Here is a 25,510-nt window from a genome sequence, read left to right on the forward strand (position 1 = left end):
AGGTACCCCTCACATTCCCCCAGGCCAGCCATAGGTAGAGTTTGTCCTGCACTGGCCAGGACTCACAGGTCTAAACTAACACCACCAGGGAAACTTATGTAAAATCATTTATAAGCTAAGAGCTAAAACTAAGACTCTTTTTTTTTTTTTTTTGGTCCGGTCACGGGGCCTGAACTCTGGGTCTGGGCACTGTCCCTCAGCTCTTCAGCTCAAGGTTAGCGCTCTACCACTTGAGCCACCTTCCCAGCCCTAAAACTAAGAGTCTTAAGAGGTTCTTTTTATGTTTTTTTTTTAATTGTAAAAATACTGTACAGAGGAGTTACAGTTACATGAATAAGGTATTGAGTATATTTCCTATCGAGCATTGTTACTTCCTCCTTTGTTTTCCCTCTACCATCCCTTCCTTCCCCACCTCTCCAAGTCCTCCCCTCCCCCCACTGAAGTCAAGAGGTTCTTTTGAGAGAGACTGGGTGACTGTTGGATAGCATCATCATCATCAATATTGCCATCATGATTACTATCATCATTACATCACCATCATCATCACTACCATCATTATTACTACCGTCAACATCACCACCACCACTACCACCATCATCATCATAGCCATCACTGCCATTTTTAAAACATTTTAATTTTTAGTTGTTATTATAGAGGTGATGTACAGAGACATTGTCTCCATTTTACAAACAAAGGAAGGAAGACATAGTAGGTAAAGGAATTTGTGGAAACTGCAATTAGTAAGTGATCTATCTAGGATATAAATTTGTCTTACAGTTAAAGTAAGAGGAGGCTTCTCTGTTTCTTTTTCTTTTTTTCTTTCTTTCTTTTCTTTTTTTTTTTTGCTTTTTTTCCCTTCAGAACTGGGGATTTAACTCATGGCTTTATGCTTGCTAAACAAGTCTCACCTTTAGTTCTTTCCTCTTTTAGATTAGGTAGGTTTTTCTTTACCTGCAAGGCTAGGTCAGCTAAGTTAAGCAAACTCTTCCTCAGCCAGCTTATTTCCCTGTCTCTCTGTCTCTGGCTGTGTTTCTGTTGCTGTCTCTCTATGTCTCTGTCTCTCCCTTCACTCTATGCCTCTGTCTCTTTCTCATTCTTCTCTAAGCTGGAAAAGCTGAGTCCTTGGCCTTCTGGCACACTGTCTCTTTCCTGTATTAGCGAGTAGGGCTTGTGGGTAGTATGGGTAGTGAATAGAAGATCCTAGGCGAATGTGTATATATTTGTGTGTGTGGGGGGGGCGGTTGTGTGGGTTGAGTTGAAAATTGTTATAGAAAAGTACATCCAGGGGCTGAAGGTCACCTTGTCTCTCTTCCTTTTATTCACACTCTGAATGTTTATAAAAACATTCACGGTTAGTCTCCTTTTAGAAGCCTAAGGAAAGCACCAAACCTGAGATCCTCTGTTAGCTGTGTTGTAACATGTAGCTCCAAACAAGCTTTGTGTGTCCTTTGCACCTGGGCCTTCTGGGAAATGGGGGCGGGAGTTGAGGATCTGGGAAGAGCCAGGGCTGGGTGTGGGTTCCCTTTCCTGCCCCACCCTCCTGACAAAGGGGAGCCCCCATGAATCACTGCCTCACCTGCCCAGCCCTCTTCCCAGAGCTGCCCCTGCCACTGCCTCCTCATCTGGCCAGGACGTGCCTGCCTCCAGATCTGCACCCCTAAATGAGTTTATACTGGGCTTGGCCTGGGCCTGTGTGAACCACGTAGTCACAGGATGGCCATATATCCTTGTGCTGAAGTGGTTGATGATTACAAGGCCAGAGCGGCTGAGGGTGAGGGCTGACTTCATAAAGAAATTAGGATGCAAATGCTGGGCAGTGGGTGGAGTCTTGTTTCAGGTAGATTTCCCTCTGGATGTGCTGGGTTTGCCAACTATTAAGAACCTAGATATGAGCTCCCTTGAAGAGCAGTTTCTCAGGAGAAAGGGCTTTGCAGAATGGCCCTCAGAGAGGGTGACACCTCACATAACAGCATGTGTGTGACCATGGGGTCAACCAACCTGGGATGGAAAATGCCCAGGACAAAAAAGGCTGGCTCTGTATTATACATGTACAGTGCATGTACACCTGCACTGTATGTGTGTCTATATACATATAAACATTTTCCTTGTTATTAACTCCTAAGCAATACAGTAGAGACATCATTTATACAGCCTTTAGGGTGTTTTATGTATGATGAGTGTTTAATGATTTAAAGATGGTTTAAAGTATTTGGAAAGATGTGCATAGCTAATAGGCCAATGGCATACTATGTACACGAGGGACTTGAATAGCCTTAGATTGGAGGGTCTTGTGAGAGTCTGGAGACCATGTATGTAAGGATGTACTGTATATATGACTTATGGTTCATCACAGTCAGAGTTACAACAATACAGAGAGCAGCCTTTTCTTCCTTTATGTTTTTGTCATTTAAAAAAAAATTCAGGCGGAGTTTCATTATGTAGCCCAACCTAGCCCCAAGGTCCTCCTGTACAAGCATCCTCAGTGCAGGGATTACATGTGCAGTCAGGAATTGATCTTTAGAATTTATATAGTAAGTGCTCAATAAAGGGTCACTGAAGGAGATAAATAAGGGCTATGTTTAAGCCTGAAATTTGAGCAATTGCAGATCAAGAAACTTGAGAATTCTCTGGATTCAAAACGGCAAGACTGATACACAGATGTGGTCATTTCAATCCAGACTGGTTTGAAAGGTGGAGTTGTATGAAATACCAAGTAGATCATGCAACTAGAATGATGGAAATGGAAAAAAAGTGACTGGGGTTTTCCTTTTGTAGTAGATGGCTAAAGGCAGGCTTGCCTATGCATTACTGCACAGGTTGAACACTGCACAATTCTATTTGCAAAGTGATAGTTGTGCGTAGGCCTTGTATGGAAATTTAACATCAGAACAAAACAGTACATACTATTAGGTCACCTACAATATGTGTCTGCCTATGCTTACTTGGACTGTTTAACAAATTGTGCATATAATTTACATGGATTCAATCACTTAGAAATGTTCATTATGAGAAAACTATAAATTTATAGAGAGTTACAAACCAATATACAGTGACTCAATCCTCTTTATCCAGTTTACCCTAGGTGACACCTTGAAGAAAGATACAATATCCAGACTTGGGAGTTGATATTAGTACAAGCCACAGAGTTCATTCAGATCTTACTAGTTTCACCTTTTGCAGATATGAGTATCAGATGTCCCCAGTTTATGATGAAGTTATTTCCAGAGGAGCCAATGAAAAATGGAAAATATTCTGCTGAGAATGCATTGAAACCCCCTGCCTACCACACATCCTCATTTAGCCACACAACCTCCTGAGGGTGTGTGTGGTTGTTTCTCCTCATGATCCTGGGTTTTCTGGGAGCTGTGACACACTGCCCAGCAGAGAGGGAGAAGAGGAGCCGCGTATCTCTGGTCTGGGAAAAGATTCATATTCACTCTTCCTGCACTGCGTCACATGAAATGCACCAATCTCGCAATTATGTTCCCATCAGCTCCATCACCAAAGTTCTCTCCCACCCCGCATCTTCCTCCTTCTCTAAGCTTCCCTTCTTAGCAATATCATGATTGTTTGCTGGCACTGACATTGAATTCAGGACTTTGTGGTTGCTAGGTTGGTGCTCCATCACTTGAGCCATATCGCCATCCTTTTCCGTTCTGCTTTTTTTTCTGTACTCTGGTTATTTTTGAGATAGCGTCTGACTTCTGACCAGATTAGCCAAGGCCACAATCCTCCTATCTCTGTTTTTCACTGTAGCTGGGATGCCAGACATGTACCATCCCATCCAGCTTGTTTTCTGTTGAGATAGGTTTTTGTGAACTTTTCACCTGTATAGCTGGGATGACAGGCATGAACTGCTGGTGGCTGGCCATTTTGTTATTTTAAGAAAATAGGTGACAAGTTAATTGTTTAAAGAAGTATTAATCAACTGGGTGCCGGTGGCTCACGCCTATAATCCTAGCTACTCAGGAAGCGAAGATCTAAGGTTTGTGGTTCAAAGCCAGATTGGTTAGGAAAGTCTGTGAGACTCTTATCTCCAGTTAACCACCAAAAGGTTGGAAGTGGAGCTGTAGTTCAAGTGGTAGAGTGCTCACTTTGAGCAAAAACAAAACAAAAACAAAAAGCAACAGCAACAAAAAAGCTCAGGGACAACATCCTGGCCCTGAGTTCAAGAGGAGAGGAACCTCATCCTCACCCTGCCCCAACCTTTGTGATACTACCATTCCTGACCACCTTGCTGGGAAAGGCACTTGGTAGACAGCAGGATGAGCTATATAGCCTTCTTTGGCAAGAGCACAGCTCTTGGAGATACCAACTCTGAATCATCCCTCACGGCTGTGGCCTCGGCTGTGTTTTGAATGATGAACTTCTTAATGGCCTTGGCCTTGGGTGTCAGGCACAGTTTGTGCAGCTGTGGCTATGACCCTTGGGGGCAGGACTGCTGTTCCGTCTTTTTGATTTGTCTTTGAATTGAAGACCCGTTCTTGATTATCTCAATGTCATATTCTGACCTAAGAATCTTCACACAAATGTTCCCAAGCAGAAGTGTTTGAGCTGGAGGGGGAGGGGCGCTGATGGTAGAGTGGAGAAAATGCATCCTGATGCAAACGTTTTATGTGGGTAGCTGCAGATGGTGCTGGGGGAACTGCCGCACTTCAGGGCTTCTCCCTCCACTGCCATACAACTCATACTCTTTATTATGGTTTTAAATTTTTATTTATTTAGTTAGTTTTGGCAGTACCAGTGTTCGAATGTATGGCCTTACCCTTGCTTGACTGGTTTCCTAGTCTGGCTTTTGATGTTAGTTTGGAGATGGAATCTCATGGACATTTCTGATCTACTCTTCTCTGAATTTCAGCCTCCTGAGAAGCTAGGGTTGCAAGCATAAAAAGCACAGGCACGTGAGTTGACTCATACTCTTTATGTCTTTGGACTATATCATTGGATCACAGTCCCCTGATAGCAAGAGTATTGCTAGTTACTCAGAGGGCTAGATATAAACCATTGGTCCCTGGCCACTTATCTGGTCAGCTTTGATTTTTCTTCCCCTTGGTGAGAGAGCTTCAGGGCTGCTTTCTGCTTTTCTGTGCTATTGTTTGGATGTTGAATGTTCCCAGTGGTCCATATGTTAAAATCTTGCTCTCCAGGGTGGTGCTAAGGTGGTAATGGGACCTTTTAAAAGATGGGGCCTAGTGGAAGGAAATTAAGTCCTTGGGGGTGTGACCTTGCTGAGTATGTTGGAACTCCAGGTTTCTCTCTCTCTCCTGCATCTTGACAGTGGGATAAGCAAGTTCCACACATCACACCATGGCGTGATGCTTCTCCACAGGTTGAAAAGCAATGGAGTCAACCAACTGAAGTCTCCAAAATGGTGAGCCAAATTCTTTACAAGATGATTATCTTGAGTGTTTGTCTCAAGGATGAAAAGCTGACTGACACACTTTTCTTACGCCTTGGGTTGCTCAGATAGTAGGCTTCAGCTGGGAGCTATGTGCAAATTACTTTCACCATTGACATCACTTTCTGTGGCCAACTGGAGCTGCTTCAAGGGTTCATTGCTGAGGACCTGGAGAGAAATACAACCATTGTGAGTACCTTGGTAGAATTAAAGATTAGGGAAGTGGAGGTGTGGCTTAAGTGGTAGAACACCAGCCTTGAGTAGAAAAAGCCAAGGGAGCACATGAGGCTCTGAGTTCAAGCCCCAGTACTGCTAACAAAATATAATAACAAAAATTAAAGTTTAGTGGAGTGGAATTCATTGGCCTTAATCCCCAGCTAGATATGAGAGTTAGGAAATTCTCCTTCTCAGATGAATAAGCTCGATGGTCTGGTGAGATTAGGTCTCTAGTGACAACATATTTGGCTTATTATCTGAGAAGTCTGATTTGAATTGCCACAAGCTGACACTAAGAGGCTTTAAATCTGGGGAGGGATGGTTTAGGGACTAGTGAGTTCTTAAGTCTACAAATCTTTGAAAACATTTGTGAAACTGACGAGTCTGATAAGTAGGTGCAGTATTGTCTGAAGCAAAGGCATAAACCAAATACTGTCTCAGAGCTTCATGTCAATGGCTTGATGCAGGGAAGTTATAATCTTGGTATTTCAACCTGTTAGGACATTGGTGAGAAGTACTGAACTCAGGGCCAGGGCACTCTCATTTAGCTTTTTTACTCAAGGCTGGCACTTAACCTCTTGAACCACAGATCTGCATTGGGATTTTGGTAGCTAACTGGAGATGAGATTCTCTTTTTTTCTTTTTGCCAGTCCTGGGGCTTGAACTCGGGGCCTAGGTGCTATCCCTGAGCCTCTTTGGGCTCAAGGCTAGCACTCTACCACTTGAGCCTCAGTGCCACTTCCAGCTTTTTCGGTTTATGTGGTATTGAGGAATCAAACCCGGGGCTTCTTGCATGCTAGGCAAGCACTCTACCACTAAGCCATATTCCTAGTCCCAGAGGTAATATTCTCATGAGCCTGCCTGGGCTGATTTTGAACTTTGATCCTCAAATCTCAGTCTCCTGAATAGCAAGGATTATAGGCATGAGCCACTAAAGCCCTTAAGGTTTTGTTTGTTTGTCTGTTTGTTTTTGTCAGTCCTGGGACTTGAACTCTGGGCCTGGGCACTGTCTCTGAGCTTGTTTTGCTCAAGGTTAGCACTCTACCACTTGAGCCACAGTGTCACTTCCGTTTTTTTCTATTTATATGGAACTGAGGAGCTGAACACAGTGCTTCATGCATGCTAGGTAAGCACTCTACCACTAAGCCACATTCCTAATCCCAGCCCTTAAGTATTATAGTCAAGTCTGCTACACTTGATCAAGTGAATTGAATTGGGGCTACCTGTCACTGTTTGATCTGCACTGGGGCAAAATGCTCTGTGTTGTGTAATAGTAGGCTTCATTCATTAAGGCAAAAAAAAAAAAGATTATGTTGTGGGAATTTCAGTAGAAACTTTCTTGTCCCTTGAAAATTAGGAAAAGAATCTGTCTGCATTTAATATTTCTTTCTAGGTTAGAACCTCAATCCAGAAAATCACAGCTCAAACAGACTATGTTTACAGAAATCCACACAAAGGCAGAAAAGAGCCATGGTATCATTGTCATGGGGCTCATTCAAAACCATGTGACTGAACTCAAATTTACCCAGAATGCTGTGTTTTGGTGACCCTGGAAATTTATTGGCAAATGATTCACTGGACCTCTGTTCTTCAACCTTTTGCCTTAGGAAAGCCTACCTCCCCTTTTTTGGTTACTCTTTGGCGAACATAAACTGAAGTTGTTATGTATTGTCCAGGGGCAAATATCAGTTCCCACTCTGGAGGATTCCAAATCAAATCAAAACAGATTAACTCCAGATCCAAGGTGCATTGATCCTAACTCAAACCCTAGAACGTTATTTACATGTAAGAACACTGGGCGGGATGCACTGGAAATGAAAGCTTTCTCGTCCTTATGAGAAGACTTTGGATTTATTTCACGGCCTCCCTCACTGCGCTGTTTCTCCTAGTAGAAAATCTCCCTCTCATGAGAGGCAAAGCAAAGACCCTCTTTTTCACCTCCAATCTTAAGATCCAAAGAGCTAGGATACACAACAGTGCTTTGTGGTCTAGGCCTCATTTTGGCAGCAAAATCTGACCTGAACTGACTTGAAACTATTTATAGATTGTATGGTTACTATGAATATGCATGTTGCACTGCAGAAATCTTACTGTGGGGCAGAAACATCAGGTCTTTGGGAATGAGTTACACAACATACGGTATATACACGTCCTTGTCTTTCTCAAAATCTGAACAATGCTGTATTAATAACATACCTGCCCCAAGAGTGTGGAGGTGAAGCATACATTTATCTGTGCTACATAAACCAGTGAACTCAGGCTTCACACTCTCTAGGTAAGCTCACTCCAAGTGAAGCCACACATTCCACCCTTTTTGTTTTAGTTTGTTTTTCAGATAAGGTCTCTCACTTTTGCCTGGGCCTTAGACCGTGATTCCTCTACTTCTGCCCCTTGCGTACCACTACCCCTGTCCCAGCTGCTGTGTTTGACAGAGGATGAGACACAACTAGATGACCCAGATTGTTGGTTGTTCTTAGTCCTTGGTACTTTTCAAATTCTAAGGTGATATGAGCCCATGTTAACTCTAGAGTCCCAGTCTTCCTCTGCCTGCCCTTTGGACATCTGGGCCAGAGGTGCATTTCTAGATGTCCTGTCCTCAGTCTTTCATGTACACTTCGCTGTGTGTGGGAGGAGAGTGGGCCACAGAGTGCTTGGCTCATTGTTGCCAAGGCTTCCATTGTGATTAGTGAGGCCTAAGGGTTCATGCACTCTGTCTATTACCTCTACTCACTAGTTTACCCAGAATTTTCATTCACTCTACACTACTGTGTACCCTTGTCATCTAAATCCTTGCATAGATAGAGACAGACAGACAGACAGACAAATATACAGATACCAAGAGGAATAGAGATGGGGAGAGGGAGGTTTGAACTTAATCAGTATTTTCCCAAATAGTGTTTCTAAGAACTCAGGAGATGCTAATGGATTCTAGAGGAAGATTTCTATAATTGAATTAGTGTAGAAAATGATGAATGGAGCAGTTAGACAGGTTTTGTCATTGCAGTCTTTTCTGAGGTCCTGGGACTTGAACTTAGGGAGGGCCTGGGTGCTCTCTCTTGGCTTTTTCTGCTCCATGCTGGCACTCTACCATTTGAACCACAGCTTCAGCAAAAATCTGGAAGAGTCTTGCAAATTTTTCTGCCTGAGCTGGCTTTGAGCATCCATCTTCAGATATCAGCCTCCTGAGTAGCTAGGATTACAGGCCTGAGCCACTGGCATTCAGCTTCTTCTGAGTTCTTAATGAAGGAAAACACGTGGCAAATACCCAAAGGGCTTGAGCACTAACTGAGGACTGCTGCCTATGGGCCTTTCTGTCCTGTTCAGCCTATGTGACTGCTCTGGTTCTGGGTGGGTGTAAGAGTTGAGGAATGGAGGATATGGGAAGTAACCGAGCTGTCAGACTCTACAGAGCACTAGGGGGGAATTCTACCATGTGCAGTCTCTGTGTTTGCAGGGCTTTTTAACGCTTTCTCCAACTATTCTGAAATAATAACAACAAACATGTAAATGTTTACATGTATATATATATATAGATATAGATATAGATATTTATATATCTGCCCCTAAATAGTGATAGTCCTCAGAGCAAGGTCCACAGGATCTCTGAGTTTCCCAGCAACCTGCCTTCTGCTTTTGAGCAAGGAATATTAATTATTGCCCTCTTACCTCTTGGCTTTTCTGTTTTGTTTTTTTGTTTTTGCTGGTTCAGGATGTCATGTTCCCTTGGCTTCCTTGCTTGCTTGGCTGGTGCTTTACCACTTGAGCCATACCTCCAATCCTGTCTGGTGCTGGTTAGTTTGGAAATGAAGTCTTTCAGGTGTTTCTTCCCAACCTGACTTCAAATGGTGATCCACTGGCTCTCAGCCCCTGAATAGGTAGGATGATAGGTGTAAGTCACCAGTGTCCAGCTCCTTGTTGGCATTTTGAAAGCCGAGGTTTCTTTACGATCCAGGAGTAAATGAAGCGTCTCACTCTTACCACTCATCTTACAGGTGAGTTAAGTTTTCTCCTAGAACCCCCCACCCCCACATACTCCATTGTACCATCATTGGGTACCAAGGTTCAAGCACGAATTTCCCTGTGGAAGTACAGCACAACTTTCTGACTCTTCTACCAGGCAGCTTTTAGTCAATATAGTATGGAGGATAGGGGTCAGATGAGTAGAAAGGTCCTTTAGTGTATCTTTCCCACTGCAGAGTGATTTCAGTTCAATTGTGAATTGAACTTGGATCCTTTTTCCTATGGTTGTGGTTGGAGCTGATTGTGATCTGTGTGGTTTCTGCCACTGTCTCATTTTCTAATGGCAATGAAAGAGCTTTACTTTTATTTGAATCTGTTGTGTCCTGGTCTCCCCTAGGGGAAATGGGAACTTGTGAGTATTTATGAAGAAATACTTGTTGAAATAGGAATGCTCCTGACAGGGAAAATGGCAGGTGTTATGAAATCCTTGCTCAGTAATCCTGTGACTAAAATGACTAGAAATTAAGAACGAAGCCTTTCTGTCTGTGTATTGAGTGGACTGAATGGCAGTACTTGGACTAGGTCCTAGCCAGTGATAGGGCACAGTGCTCGTAGAAAGCATGAATGGTTCACCAATTGCTGTTGAGAGGGAGGAAGAAAGGGAAGGAGGGAGGGAGAGAAGGGCAGAGAAAAAAAGGAAGGGAGGATGAGAAGGAGGGAAGAAAGAAGGGAAAGAGAAGGAAGAAAAGAAGAGGGAAGGTAAGAAGGAGGAAGAAAGAGAGAGGGGAAAAGAAGGAGGGAAGGAAGGAGGGAGAAAGGAGACAATATGAAGAACTACCAGGTTTTAGTATGCCATCTTTGATCCTTCCTCGTTGTGTAAGCCAGGAGACCTTTAATTATTCCCAGGTATAGTTGACCTGCTGTTTCATTCCTTGACTTCACTCAACTGTAGCTGAAAACATGACAGAAAAGAAAATGCATCCATACTGAGCATGTACAGATCTTATTCTTGTCATTTTCCCTGAAACAGCACAGTTCAACAGCAATTTACATTGTGTTAGGCATTCTAAGAGATCCTGAGGTGATTTAAACATATGGAAGGTTGTGTGAGGGTTTAACACAAATGCTCTGCTACTTTACAAGAGATGTTTGATGCTCCTATATTTGGCATCCATGGGGGGGTGGGGCTGGAACCAGTTTTCTCAGACCATTTCCTTGGATATTTCTTTCCTCCCTTCTTGTTCTGGGTGAGTGGATCATCTCACTGACTGGGATCTTTGGAACTAGTTATGTACTATTGTTTGAGATCTAGAACGTCTCCCTGAGGCCATGTGTTATGAGCTGGGTTCTTGGTTAGAGGAAGATGGGGGGAGCTATAAGAGTTGGGACCTAGAGGGAGGTCTTGGGGCATTGGGGGCGTGTCCTTGAAGGGGGCTGTGGAAGCCAGGCTTCTCTCCCTTTGCTTCCCAGCTTTGCTGCGTTGGGCAGCTTTGCTCTACCATGAGCCACAAGCTCTCCACCATGATGTGCTTTCTCACTATAGGCCCAAAGCAGCCCAGCCAGTCCTCTGCTGCCTGAGACCTCCAATGAGCCAAATAAACCTTCCCTCTTTTTTTTTTTTTTTTTAAGGTGCTGTTCCTGGGGCTTGAAAGGTGGTTTTGTGCTCAAGGCAAGTTCTCTACCACTTTGAGCCACAGTGCTTTTCTTGGCTTTTTGGTGATTAATGGGAGATAAGTGTCTAGCTTTGAACCTCAATCCTAAAATCTTCACCTCTTGAGTAGCTAGGATTACAGGCGTGAACCACCAATGCCCACAGACCTTCCCTCTTTTCATTTGATTATCTCAGGTGTAGTTACAGTGGCAGAAATCTGGCTAACACAGATGCTAATATAGCACCTTAGGAGGCTGAGATCTGGAGGATTCTAGTTTGTGGCTAGTCAAAACAGAAAAGTTCATTGGACTCTCTCTCCAACATAACAAGCCAAAAAGTAGGATTGGAAGCATGGCTCAAGTGGTGGAGTGCTAGCTGAGCAAGCATGAGATCCTGAATTCAAGCCCTAGTAGTGCCCCCCACCAAGGCTCCCCAAATATACGTGGACATAAAAAGGCAATACTCTGTCTTTTGCATGAGACAGTTTTTCTTTCACTTTGAAGCCCATGAATAAATGTGTTGGAGGGAGAAAGAGCAGCAAAGAGCTATGCTGATTTCACAAAGCACCTGCTTAGGACAAATCCTGCTGTGGTCCTGGCTGCATAGTAAGGACACAGTCAGTGGAACAAATGAAGTATGGCCATTTAGAGCACAGTCACACGACACACAGTTGGTTAGTGCTGAGCCCTGTGAGGGGGTAGTGGATCCTTGGAAATCCCATGGTCTCAGAGGTGTGCTTGGGCTCCTGTTAATGGCAGCCTGCATGAATGTCTGAGGCTGAATTTCTGGCTCATCAGAAGCAAGGAAAATGGTGGCAAGGGTGTACCTCATGCAGCAACAAGGGAGCCATTGTATTCTTGTCCCATCACACCCCACCCTCCCTTGATACCTGATAGAGCAGTACCCAGGTTTGCTGTTCCGGCAGGAAATCCTTCCCTCCCTTCCTTCCTCCCTCCCTCCTTTCTTCTCTCACCTTCTTCCTCCTCCCCTCCTCTTCCTCTTCCTTTCTTCCAGCGTTCTCCTCTTTGTCCTCCTCTCCTTCTCCCTTACTCCTCTTCTTTTGGCCCCCATGCCCTGTAAGCCCATGACTGGTTCCATTCAGACTTCATGCCCAACCTTCACTCCCAAGACTCTATTTGAAGAATGCCTGGGGTGACCAATGCAGCAGTGGTGGTACTCATTGGACACGATGTTGAAAATGAACTATTTGACTTGTGGGTGGGGATAGGAAGGAACACTGGGAGAGAGCGAGGGAAGGGGTGACATTGTCCAAAAAGAAATGTACTCTTTACCTGACTTTATGTAACTGTAGCCTCCCTGTACAACAAATTTGTAATAATAATAAAAGAAAATTTAAAAGCCTGGTTGGGACAAGCCCTGAGAGACTTTTTCGGGAAGGAACTGTCTACAAAGAGGTCCCTTGGCCCGTGGAGGACCATTTCATTCTACTGCATCGTAGACCACACCCAGCCTCCCAATCTCACCCGGCCCCTTCTTCATCTTCCTCTGGGCCTTAGTGGGTTCTCACCAGGCATGTTTGTGGGTTTTGTTTTCAAGCCAACATCTTGTTCCTTTAGCTCTCATAGCCTTTCTGCAGCAGGAAAGACTCCAGATCACAATGACGTGATTTATATCAGCTGTCAGTTAGTCACCAGGAGCCTCAGCATGCGGAATGGCTTTGCAGTTCCCATGCCTCTAACTGGCAAAGGGCACTGCCTCTAGACCGGCCCTCTGCAGACATGGAGTATTTCCACTGAGGGCTCTCTTCTGACTCACTCCTTTTTGGCTCCCGTGCCCACTGGGGTACTTGCTGTCCCATGGTTCTGTGGCTCTTGGGTAAATACTTTGCTTTCCCAGGTCTAACTCCATCCACTCACAGCCCTCAGAGCAGAACCTGACGATGTATCAGAGACTCACTTTCTGGTCCTCGCTCCCATTCTAGGCTCTCTGCTTCATTGTGTGGATGGAGAGGTCCCCTATTCCATCAGGAGATAAAGATGAAGTGTAGGAACTAATTAGTACTTACTAAGCTTCAGGCAGCATATGGTTTCACTGCTTCTCATTTAATCTCCACAGCAATCCAGAGAATCACATGCATTTCCACCCACTTCCTGCAGATGGGTGATGAGTGTGAGGTTTATGCATGAGTTATCTGCTGTGTATCATAGTGGCCTTTGTTGAATTATAGTTGAAAAGATGTGTTGATTGCCTCACCTGACATCTCTTTGAATCAACTAAGATAGAATCCATCCTACATCTATTTACCTACCTACCTATCTTCTATCTATCTACCTGTCTATCCATCCATCTTCTATCATTTTTCTATCTATCTATCTGTCTGTCTGTCTGTCTGTCTGTCTGTCTGTCTGTCTGTCTATCTATCTATCTATCTATCTATCTATCTATCTATCTATCTATCTATCTATCTATGTAGAGTTCCCAGCACCTTGGCTCTTCAGGCACTGGTGGGGGTGGGGAGTATGGAGCATGCTCTTGAGCTTACGAGGGACTGCGTATGGAAGGGCAGTGGCCCTGGCCCCTCCTTGTTAAAAGACTGCATACCTGGATCTTGGGAACCAACTTGGTTGCTTGTCTTCCAATTAAAGCCCTGAGATCAATCACCCCTACTAGGGCTCCAACCCTCCTTTCTTGTGAGACCTCCTGCCAGCCTCCAGTCCTTACACTCATCGTTTCTCCCACCTACCTCTTTGAGCCTGGCCTGGCCTGATTTGAGGTACACCTGTATGATATGTCATGGGCTTCCTCATCTGTGTGTGTGTGTGTGTGTGTGTGTGTGTGTGTGTGTGTGTATGTGTGTGTGTGTGTGTACATATGTATGTGTGCTTTTGTCTACCAGGCGGGCAGGGCAGGTGGGTGTGTTAAGCAAAAGTCTCATTGCTTGCTCTGGAAAATATTACCCTCTTGACATGTCTGTGAGCTTTTTACAGGACAAGACTCTTTTTCCAAACATGGAGACTCTTCTTTAAACCATAGACTCAAGGTAGGGTGGGCTCGTGATCACTATGGGGTCAGAGGTGGACAGAGAAAGTGAGCTCCTATCTCCCTCCACTTTGTTGCACCTGGAGGGATCCAGGAGGCAGTTTCCTCAGACTTTAATGAAGCGAAGGGCTCTTGCCAAATGTCAATCAAAGTCAAGAGACCCTGCACTGCTCAGGTGCCTCTGGGCAGAACTGGAACAGAAACTGTACTGTTAAAGCTGAGGGGAGTCAGTTTGGTCCCTGTTTTGTGGACCTGGGATCGCAGGCTGAGAGAGGTCAGGATAGGCCTGTTTTCTAGGTTCTGTCAGACCTGTAGCTTACCTGCTCAGCAGAATAGAGAGCTCTCAGCTAAAGTAGACAGCAGATGCAACAAGGCAGGAAGGCTTCTAGGGGAAAGCTATAGAAGACAGGAAGGGAGCTGTGCAGAGGAAGGCAAGAGCTTTGTAATGGACGGGGAGAGACAGCATCTTTGTGGAGTGTGACCCACAGGGTCTTCACTTATGATATTCTGGCAGGTAGGATGTCTGCATCTTTTTGGACCCCAGTGATGTAAGTCATTGGTACTCTGACCCTCTTTGTGAAATGAAGCAGACATCCTATTTGGGGAACATTCTCTCCCAAGAGAGCTGCCTTACTGAGGCGAGGAAAGGGAGGGAGAGGGGGAGAGAGAGAGGGAGAGAGAGAGAGAGAATTAGGGTAGGATCAGGGAAAGAGATTGAGATCCTATGGGAAGCAGAGGGATGGGAAGGCTGCAGAGCAGGTGTGTATGTTTATGAGTGCGTGTGGGTGCGGGCATGTTATGTACACGTGTGTAGCAGAGAAGGGATGAAAGGGGGGAGGGGAGGGAGGGAGGGACCAAGGAGGAAACTTAAAAAAAAAACTAGCTGTTGGGGGACCAAGATGGCGACGGGGCAGTAGGGAAACGCCACAGCTCTCTCCAACCAAAAAGAGAGTTCGAGTTCCAACGTTTAATCTCCCCAAGAGACCGACAACAACAAAAAGACGAACACTCAGAGAAAAACCAGAGGTGGAAAATAACAAAAAAAAGAAAGAGAGGAAAAGAAGAATTTCAGAACAGAGAAGAGCGAAGACCCCTCCCCCAACCTTTACTGGCCGCGCGGCAGTGCGCCAAGCCGCCGGCCAGCCGGCCCGGCGGGGGCTGCCGGAGCCACAGAGACACAGGGGGCTGCTTGCAGATCACCAGGTACCGGATTGCAGAACAGCGGATCGCCAGGAACAGAGAAACCTACCAGCCGGGAGTCTCCAGGAGGATCCCACCCCACCCATCACTCTCCACCGGAGCGGAGAGGCTCCATCCCGCCAAAGCCGCCCGGCACCAGCAGCGCCACAAAGGGACCTGTCCGCAGACCACCCGCCCAATCGCGATCGCAACGACCCGGCGGGGGGCCGCCCAACCCAGCCCGCAACCACCCCAACTGAACTCGGACTGCAACAACAACTGACGGACTGCAACAACAACTGACGACCTACAGGGTGAGTACCCATCAGGGGACAGGGAATCCATCAAGGGAGACCAGAGCTGGAGGGAATCCCCAGACCCTGACCTAGACTCCCTACCCCAACACCCGGACCACAGGACCCACTAAAACTGGGAACTGTTCGAGAGCTCCACCAGCCGGTAGAGCACACTCTGCTGGCCAGGCCAGAGCAAGAGCGCCCCTGGAAGGGAACTTAAATGCTCAAGCCAGGAACAGTGCCCCTGGGTCAAGACTACCAACAGTAGAAGAAATTTGAACTGTGTCCTCCAGGCTGCATAACCAAGGTGGTATACACATTAGCACAGGCCTAACGAGCGCGCTCCAGGCTGGGGCCGGAACCAGGCCAGGGGACCGGCGCCTGAACAAAGCAAAAAGGGTCAGAAGTGGGGCTGTGGCTCAAATGGTAGGGTGCCAGCCCTGAGCTGAAGAGCTGAGGGACAGCACCCAAACCTAGAGTTCAAGCCCACAACCAGCCCAAAACAAACAAACAAAAACACATCAGGAGCCCATAGCAGACTCCAGTATTTGGGAGAGTGCATCCAGAGCATCTGATCTTCCCAAGAGCACCCGCAGGAGCAAACACAAGCAGTCCAGGCTGCTCAACCTTTCCAAAGGCGGGAATTGCTACAGCAGAGAGCTGAGAATCCTAAGTGAATAGCAGCTGGAAATAGGCTCCCAACAGAATCCAGATCAGGCACAGACTCTCTCTACCAATACAGAATCAGCAACCAAGCAAAGACAGACACACCAAAACAAGATTGAAGAGCAGTCTCCTGAACCCCCATGCGAAAATCACAGAGAAAAATCACAAGGTTTACCACTACCCAGGACAGCAAGCTCACCTCAAAAGCCAGTAGCCACGCAGGGGAGAGCCCCAGTGGGAGCAAAGCAGGAATGGAAGACAAAAACTACATCCAAGGGTTGCTGGAGGCAATGACTCAAGAAATAAAGCGAGAAATGGATCAGAAATTGAAAGAGCACAAGGATGAACTATCAAAAGATATACACGACATCAAACAAAAATTGGATGCAAAAATAGAAGCTGCACAAACCTCAGTAAGAAGTGAGATAAACGCCAAATTAGAGGTAATGCATACTGATCTCACCTCATTGAGAGGTGAGATCAGTACTCTGAGAACCAACATTGAATCCATAAAGGGATCCATTTCCACCATGCAAACCACAATAGAAGCCACGGTCAACAGAGTGAATGAAATGGAAGGTAGAGTGTCAGATACAGAAGACAGAATACACCAACTGGACCAAAAAGTGACAGATATGGAAAAATCACTCAAATTAAACCAAAGGGAAATTCAAGAGCAAGCAGATAATGCTAAAAAATTTAACCTTCGCATAATCGGAGTGGACGAAGGTGAGGAATTCCAGAGCAAGGGAATGCAACACCTATTTAACAAGATAGTCAATGAAAATTTTCCCCACCTCAAAAACGACCATCTTAACTACATCACAAAAGCTTATCGAACACCCAACAAGCAAGATCCCAGGAGAAACACTTCTAGGCACATAATAGTAACAATGATGGATCTGAATAATAAGGAAACAATCCTGCATGCAGCAAAAATGAAGAAGGAGCTATACTACAACGGGAAAAAAATTAGAATCACTGCAGATCTCTCCACACAAACAATGAATGCAAGAAAAGCCTGGGAAAGCACCATACGAGCCCTGAGAGCCAATAACTGCCAACCCAGACTGATATACCCGGCAAAGCTAGCATTCACATTCGATGGAGAACTGAAAACTTTTAATAGCAAAGAAAAACTAAATGAATACATAAACATTAAGCCAGCATTACAAAGAATTCTAAGAGGGGGGACACAACCTGAAGAAAGCAACCAGGAACTGGGACCTGCCCCAAACAGGCATTACTCAAAGTCTAACTGAGCAAGCACAGGAGGAAAGGAAAGAAGAAAAACTTAGGAAAACGGAATGGCAGGGACAACAATGCATCTCTCTATACTTTCTCTTAATATAAATGGGCTGAATTCGCCAATTAAAAGAAAACGAACTGAGGACTGGATCAGAAAACAAGACCCATCCATCTGTTGCCTTCAGGAGACCCACCTCTCAGCCAAACATACAAACAAACTCAGAGTGAAGGGGTGGAAAAGGATCTACCAATCAAATTCCCCCAATAAGAAAGCAGGTGTAGCTATCCTGATATCTGACAAAATAAACTTTTCATTAAAATCAGTACAGAAAGACAAGGACGGACACTACATATTAATAAAGGGAACAATCCAAGAGGAGGATATAACCATCATCAACTTATATGCCCCAAATATTGGTGCACCCAGATATGTTAAACAAATGCTCTCAAACTTACAGAATAAAATAGATCCCAATACGATAATACTAGGAGACTTTAACACGCCACTCTCACCAAAGGACAGGTCTACCAACCAGAGGATTGGTAAAGAAGCTACCGAATTAAGTGAGGCCATACTTCAAGCGGAATTAACTGACATCTACCGAGTATTTCACCCTAAAACAACACAGTACACATTCTTCTCAGCAGCTCATGGAACTTTCTCCAAAATAGACCATATCATAGTTCATTCAAGGAACTTAAGCAAATACAAAGGGATCGACATAATCCCCTGTATCCTATCTGACCACAGTGGAATCAAGCTAGCTCTCAATAACAAAGCATACCGCAGAAATTTCTCTAATACATGGAAATTGAACAGCACACTCCTTAACAAGGCCTGGGTAACAGAAGAGATCAGAGAAGAAATAAAGCATTTCCTAGAACTCAATGAAAATGAAAACACCTCACAAAGAAACTTGTGGGACACAGCAAAAGCAGTCCTGAGGGGCAAATTTATTGCCCTCAGTGCCCACATCAAGAGAATGGAGACAGACCAAGTAAATAATCTCATGTTGCAACTAAAACAGCTAGAAAAACAAGAAAAAATGGGACCTAAAGCTACTAGACGAAGCCAGATAACCAAATTGAGAGCAGAGATTAACCAATTAGAAAATCAGAAAACCATAACCAAAATAAACCAAACAAAAAGCTGGTTCTTTGAAAAAATAAACAAAATTGATGGCCCGTTGGCAAGATTAATTAAAAAAAGAAGAGAGGAAACCCATATTAATAGGATTAGGGATGCCACGGGAAACATCACAACACGCACCCAAGATATCCAAACAATTCTAACAGACTACTTTCAAAAGCTATACTCTCTAAAGGAAGAAAATCTGGCGGAAATGGATGCATTTTTAGAGAAATACAAGTTACCCAAACTGAGCAAAGAAGAAGTTAACCAATTAAATAAGCCAATATCCTATAATGAGATACAGGAAGCTATCAAAAGTCTTCCAACAAAAAAAAGCCCAGGACCAGATGGATTCACAGCAGAATTCTATAAGACCTTTAAAGAAGAACTAATACCCATACTCCTCAAGCTCTTCAGAGAAACAGAGAAGGAGGGAGCTATCCCAAACTCATTCTACGAAGCCAATATCACACTCATCCCCAAACCAGGCAAAGACCCAACCAAAAAGGAGAATTACAGGCCAATCTCCTTGATGAACACAGATGCAAAGATCCTTAACAAGATTCTAGCTAACAGAATCCAGAAACACATAAAAAAAATAATACACTATGATCAGGTAGGCTTCATCCCAGAGACACAGGGATGGTTTAACATACGTAAGTCAATAAATGTAATCCAGCATATCAACAGAGCCAAGGTCAAGAATCACATGATTATCGCCACAGATGCAGAAAAGGCCTTTGATAAAATTCAACATTCATTCATGCTAAAAGCTCTGGAGAAAATAGGAATAGAAGGAACATTTCTAAAAACAATAAAAGCCATTTATGACAGACCAATAGCCAATATTATACTTAATGGGGAAAAGCTACAACCAATCCTCCTAAAAACAGGAACAAGGCAAGGATGTCCACTGTCTCCACTCCTCTTCAACATAGTCCTAGAACCCTTAGCCAGGGCAATAAGGCAAGAAAAAGACATTAAAGGGATCCGCATAGGGAAAGAAGAAGTGAAACTATCCCTTTTTGCAGACGACATGATACTATACCTCCACGATCCCAAAAACTCCATCCCCAAACTTTTAGAAATCATAAGTCACTTCGGCAAAATAGCAGGATACAAAATAAACCCACAAAAATCAGTTGCCTTCCTATACACTGATAACGCACAGGAAGAGAGGGAAATAAAGGGAGCAACCCCATTCACAATAACCTCCCAAAAAATAAAATATTTAGGAATTAACCTAACCAAAGATGTAAAAGAACTATTTAATGAGAACTATAAAAAGTTAAAGAAAGAAATTGCAGAAGACACTAGGAAATGGAAAGACCTCCCATGCTCCTGGATAGGCCGACTTAATATAGTAAAGATGGTGATACTTCCAAAACTAATATACAAATTCAATGCAATTCCTATTAAAATCCCAATGACGTACATCACTGAAATACAGAAAACAGTCCAAAAATTTATATGGAACAACAAAAGACCTAGAATAGCCAAAACAATTCTAGGGGATAAAGACAATATGGGAGGGCTATCCATGCCGAACTTCAAACTCTACTACAGAGCTATAATCACAAAGACAGCATGGTACTGGCACAAAAACAGACCCGAAGACCAATGGAACAGAATAGAAGATCCAGATATAAATCCACAGGCCTACAGCCAGCTGATATTCGACAAAGGAGCCAAAGACATACAATGGAAGAAACACAGCCTCTTCAACCGCTGGTGCTGGGAAAACTGGGCAGCCACATGCAGAAAACTAAAAGTGGACCCCAGCCTATCACCATGCACCAACATCAACTCAAAATGGATTAAAGACCTTAACATTAAACCTGAATCTCTGAAACTACTGCAGGACAGAGTAGGAGAGACACTTGAACTAATAGGCACAGGAAGGAACTTCCTGAACAGAGTCCCAGGGTCACAACAAGTTGGAGAGAGACTCGACAAATGGGACTACCTTAAAATAAAAAGCTTCTGCACAGCTAAATCTACCGCAACTAAGCTAGAAAGACAACCAACTAATTGGGAAAAAATATTTACCAGCAATATATCAGACAAGGGGTTAACATCCTGTATATACAGGGAACTCAAGAAACTAATCCCTCCCAAACCTAACAAACCAATTACTAAATGGGCAAGGGAACTAAAGAGGGACTTCTCAAATGAAGAAATAAAAATGGCAAAGAAACACATGAGGAAATGTTCATCATCCCTGGTGGTGAAGGAAATGCAAATAAAGACAACCCTGAGATACCACCTTACCCCAGTCAGAATGTCCCACATCCACAAATCAGCCAACGACAAATGCTGGAGGGGATGTGGAGAAAGAGGAACCCTATTACACTGCTGGTGGGAATGTACACTTATACAACCACTTTGGAAAGCAGTCTGGAGGGTCCTTAGAAAGCTAAAGATTGACCTCCCTTACGACCCAGTCATACCACTTCTAGGCATCTACCCTGAACAACAGGAACCAATATACAAGGACACGTGCACCTCCATGTTTATTGCAGCACTGTTCGCAATAGCTAGGATATGGAAACAACCTAGGTGCCCCACCACAGATGAATGGATCCAAAAATTGTGGTATCTATACACAATGGAATATTATGCAGCCATTAGAAATGACAAAATAATGGCATTTGCAGGGAAATGGATGGAGCTAGAAGGAATCATGTTGAGCGAGGTAAGCCAAGAACGAAGAGACAAACGGTACATGGTCTCCCTCATAAGTGGATGCTAAATCCAAAAGGTTAGGTGATACGACAAAACTAACAGGACTTAAGAAACAAAGAACTCCCGCTCATCTGGTTGAACCACTACTAAATATCCTCATGCTGCTGATCACAAATATGGTATATAACATGTGAACACTGTTATATATTACAGACTGTGGTAGACAATTTGCTCCAGGGAAGTTAGAATGAACTTGTGACTTTGAAATTATGTAATCATTTAATCACAATCAAAAAAAAAAAAAAAGAACCTCGGGGAAGGGAGGGAGGGAGGGGATGGTAGGGGGAAAACAATGGAGGGGGTAACAATGTTCAAGAGGAAGTGTACTCATAACCTCACTCATGTAACTGTAACCCTCTGTATAGTAGCTTTACAATAAAAAAAAACAAACAAACAAAAAAAAAAAAACTAGCTGTTGGATGATTGTCACAACCCCAGCAAAATGCTCATGGGCAGGATAAGAGAAAAAGAAAATGGAGCTGTATGTGTAGTGATATTCTCTCTCTCTCTCTCTCTCTCTCTCTCTTTCTCTCTCTCTCTCTCTTTCTCTCTCTCTCTCTCTCTCTCTCTGTTGTTGTTGTTTTTCTTTTCTAAAAAAATATGTATTGGGGCTTCAACATAGGGCCTGGGTGCCGTCCCCTAGCTTTTTTGGCTCAAGGCTGGCACTCTACCACTTAAGCCACACCTCTACTTTCCAGCTTTTGGAGATAAGAGTTGCATGGACTTTCCTGCTGGCTTCAAACTTCTATTCCTCAGATCTCAGCTTCTGGAATAGCTAGGCATGAGTCACTGGCATCCAGCCTCCTGTTTATAAGGACGCTGGCTAAGGAAATGGCATGTCGTGACAATTAATTACATTCACCAAGTGTTAGAGATCTGTTAATGGATTGATAGCGAGAAAACAGCATAAGTGAGAGGGAGCTAAGGGGCTCAAAATTACATAGAAGAGGAAGGCTTGTATGGTCCCCTTCAAGGGAATAAGAGAAGGGCCTCCTAGCCTGGCAATAGTGACTCCCATGTGTAATTTTAGCTACTCCAGAGGCTGAACTGTAAGCATCAAGGATCAAAGCCAGTCTGGGCAGATAAATCTGAGAGACTATCTCCAATTAACCAGCAGCTGGGAATGGAGATGTGGCTCAAGTGAGAGAGTGCTAACCTTAAGCTAAAAAGCTAAGTAAGAGTACAGGTCCTGAGTTCAAGATCAAGTACCAGCACAAAAGAAAAGAAGAGAAAAGAAAAGAAAAGAAAAGATCAAAGCTGGGTGCAGTGGCTCACACCTGTAATCCTACTCAGGAGGCTGAGATCTGAGGATCACTGTCCAAAGCCAGCCCTTGCAGGAAAGTCCTTAAGGGCCTTATCTCCAATTAACCATCAGAAAACTGGAAGTTGTGCAGTGGCTCAAAGTGGTAGAGTGCTAGCCTTGAGCAAAAAGCTAAGGGACAGTGCCCAGGCCCTGAGTTCAAGCCTCACAACCCCTTCCCCACAAAAAAGAATAAAAACAAAGGAAGACTCCCTAATGGAGACTATACACACAGCCTGAACAGGAGATGAATGATCTGAGAGGTATCAGCTCTAAATAGAGGAACAGTACACAAAGGTATCCCAAAGATTACAAACTCAAATGTAGCAGAAGTGCCTTTTTCTGAAGGGAAGAGCTTATAGATTCCATAATTCCATAATCTTGAAGTATTTGCATTCCTGATTATGGTAAGTTTTCATCAATGCAGGGGAGCTTCTGTTAGGGCTATTCTAATTCCCTTAGGACAAATTCTCTTCCATCTTGCTGAGGTATCAATGTGTTCTCCAAAGGTCCATGTGTTGGAGGTTGGTCTTTAGTACTTTGTGCTACTGGGAGGCAATGGAGCTTTTAAGGGTGGGGTGCGGTGGGGGTGGGAGCTAGAGGGAGCCATTCAGGTCATTACATTCAGGTCATTGGGGGCATGCCATTGGAGGGGAAGCCATTTTCTTCCTCTCTGAAATTTCACTTCCTGGTCAGGAGATGAACAGTTTTTTTGTTTTTGTTTTTTCCCACCGTAATGTGTTGCCCTGACACAGGCCCAAAGCAATGGCCAAACTCTAAGCCAAAAGAAACCTTTTCCCTTGATAAGCTGAATATTTCTGGCATTTGTTACAGTGGCAGAAAGATGACTGATACATGGCATAAACCACATCCAGAGTCACTGTGAGGGGAAGCAGGCAAGGACTACGTTGCTTCCAGAAAGGTGTGTGTGTGTGTGTGTGTGTGTGTGTGTGTGTGTGTGTGTGTGTGTGTGTGTGTGTGTGTGTGTAGGGTGGGGGGAGTATAGGCGGGATGTTAAGGAGGAATGGCTTTGTTTTCTCCTATTTTGTTTAACTTAGTGTTTACCAGATCTCAGCCACTGGAGGAAGACCAGCCCAGGAGGTAATAACTCAAGAATCCTTGAGTGAGACAGAGACTAGGTGGACCATTATTGTGTCACTTTGTAAACATGAAACCAGAAATTCCTCACATACTACAAAAGCATTTTTAGGTAACCAGTCTGGGTTGACCATGAGTTAGGGCTGTGGAAAAGTCAGGTGGCAGGGATCTTGGAGCCGCTCTGCTTTGGAGCAGGCCTGCCAGCACAGGAATGAAAGCCCAGCTCCCGGGCTTTCATCTCTATGGCTTTGCAGACCCTAGCCGGGATGCTGTAACCAACAATGACAGCCCTTCCCGAGGGCCTTGGGGATGTCAGGATTTGATAGTGTAATAAAGCTGCCTTGGATTGGTCCCCTTTGAAAATGAACCAAATGAGCTAGCATCTTCGGACAAGACCTGTCAGTTTAGGGCATGTGTCAATCAGATGGATCTGTTAGGCTGTGGTAAGCCCCACCCCATCAACCTCCACAATCTTAAAGGCTTAAGAACCTAAGAGTTTATAGCGATCTCTACTTATCTACAGAGGATTTATCCGACATACTCAGTGGGTACCTGAAACCCTAGATGTGTATACCCTATATGTCCTTCAGCACTTGTCCAGATCAGACCTGGTTGTGCCAGTGGCCTCTTTGACATCAGTACTTGTTTATGTGTGTGTGCTGATCCTGGGGCATGAACTCAAGGTCTAGGTGCTAGACCTTGAGGTGTTTTTTTTTTTTTTTTCCCCTCAAGCCTAGTGCTCTACCACCTGGGCTACAGTTCCACTTCTGGCTTTTTGGTAGTTTTTTGGAGATAAAAATCTCATACAGGGTCATTCTTATAATCCTAGCTACTCAAGAGGAATGAGTTCATGGTTCAAAGCAGAAAAGTCCTTTTGAGACTTTTATCTCCAATTAACCACTCAAAAGCCAAAAGTGGAGTTGTGGCTCAAAGTGGTAGAGTGCTAGCCTTGAGCAAAAGAGCTCAGGGACAGTGTCCAGGCCCTGAGTTCAGGCCCAAGACTAACAACAACAACAACAAAAATTTTTTGGACTTTCCTGCCTGGGCTGGCTTCAAACTTCAGTTCTTAGATCTCAACCTCCTCCGTAGCTAGGATTATAAACATGAGCCACTGGTACCCAGTCACGTGAGCACTTTTACTAAGCTTCTTTACAAAGTAAAATCAGGGTTACCTGATATTATGCCAATCAATGTGATAACCAAATGACTGATGCATGTGTGGCATATACAGTGTAGATATGCTAGCCAAAGGATGAGTCTGTCCCAAGAGGGATGAGACAAGACAGAGCAAGATTTCATCAGATTGCTCACAATGGCATGCCACATGGCATTTGTAAGGGATTGTATCTGCTGCTGCCCCCAGAATTGTCCATTTAATATCTCAGATTTAGGTGGCTGTGGAGAACTGAAATCTCGGAGAGTGTAATTGTATGTAAGTGGGCTTCCATAGTGTACCACCCTGTCTCACCACACACCACATAGGGGGGCCCTTCACTACGTCCGCCTCATGTCAGACCCCAAAGCAGAGCAGACCTCATTCCCAGCTCTTCTCATTCTAAGACAGAGGGGAGAGAAACTGATGTCTGGAGCTTATGCCTGAGCACTTTCACCTCTGGGTCTA

General features: G+C 44.3%; 1 long non-coding RNA gene across 1 annotated transcript in view; it reads left to right on the top strand.

Annotated features, from left to right (window-relative positions):
• The window catches only part of LOC122114053, a 33,886-nt gene extending 28,335 nt beyond the window's left edge, over positions 1–5,551 (top strand). Inside the window, exons 2-3 of the long non-coding RNA XR_006148515.1 lie at positions 5,279–5,371; positions 5,467–5,551. This is a non-coding gene — a long non-coding RNA (uncharacterized LOC122114053). The remainder of the gene's footprint in view (positions 1–5,278; positions 5,372–5,466) is intronic.
• Positions 5,552–25,510: the final 19,959 nt, after the last annotated feature.

This window comes from Dipodomys spectabilis, unplaced genomic scaffold (assembly GCF_019054845.1).
Source record: "Dipodomys spectabilis isolate Male_0828 unplaced genomic scaffold, ASM1905484v1 ptg000104l, whole genome shotgun sequence".
NCBI lineage: Eukaryota > Metazoa > Chordata > Mammalia > Rodentia > Heteromyidae > Dipodomys > Dipodomys spectabilis.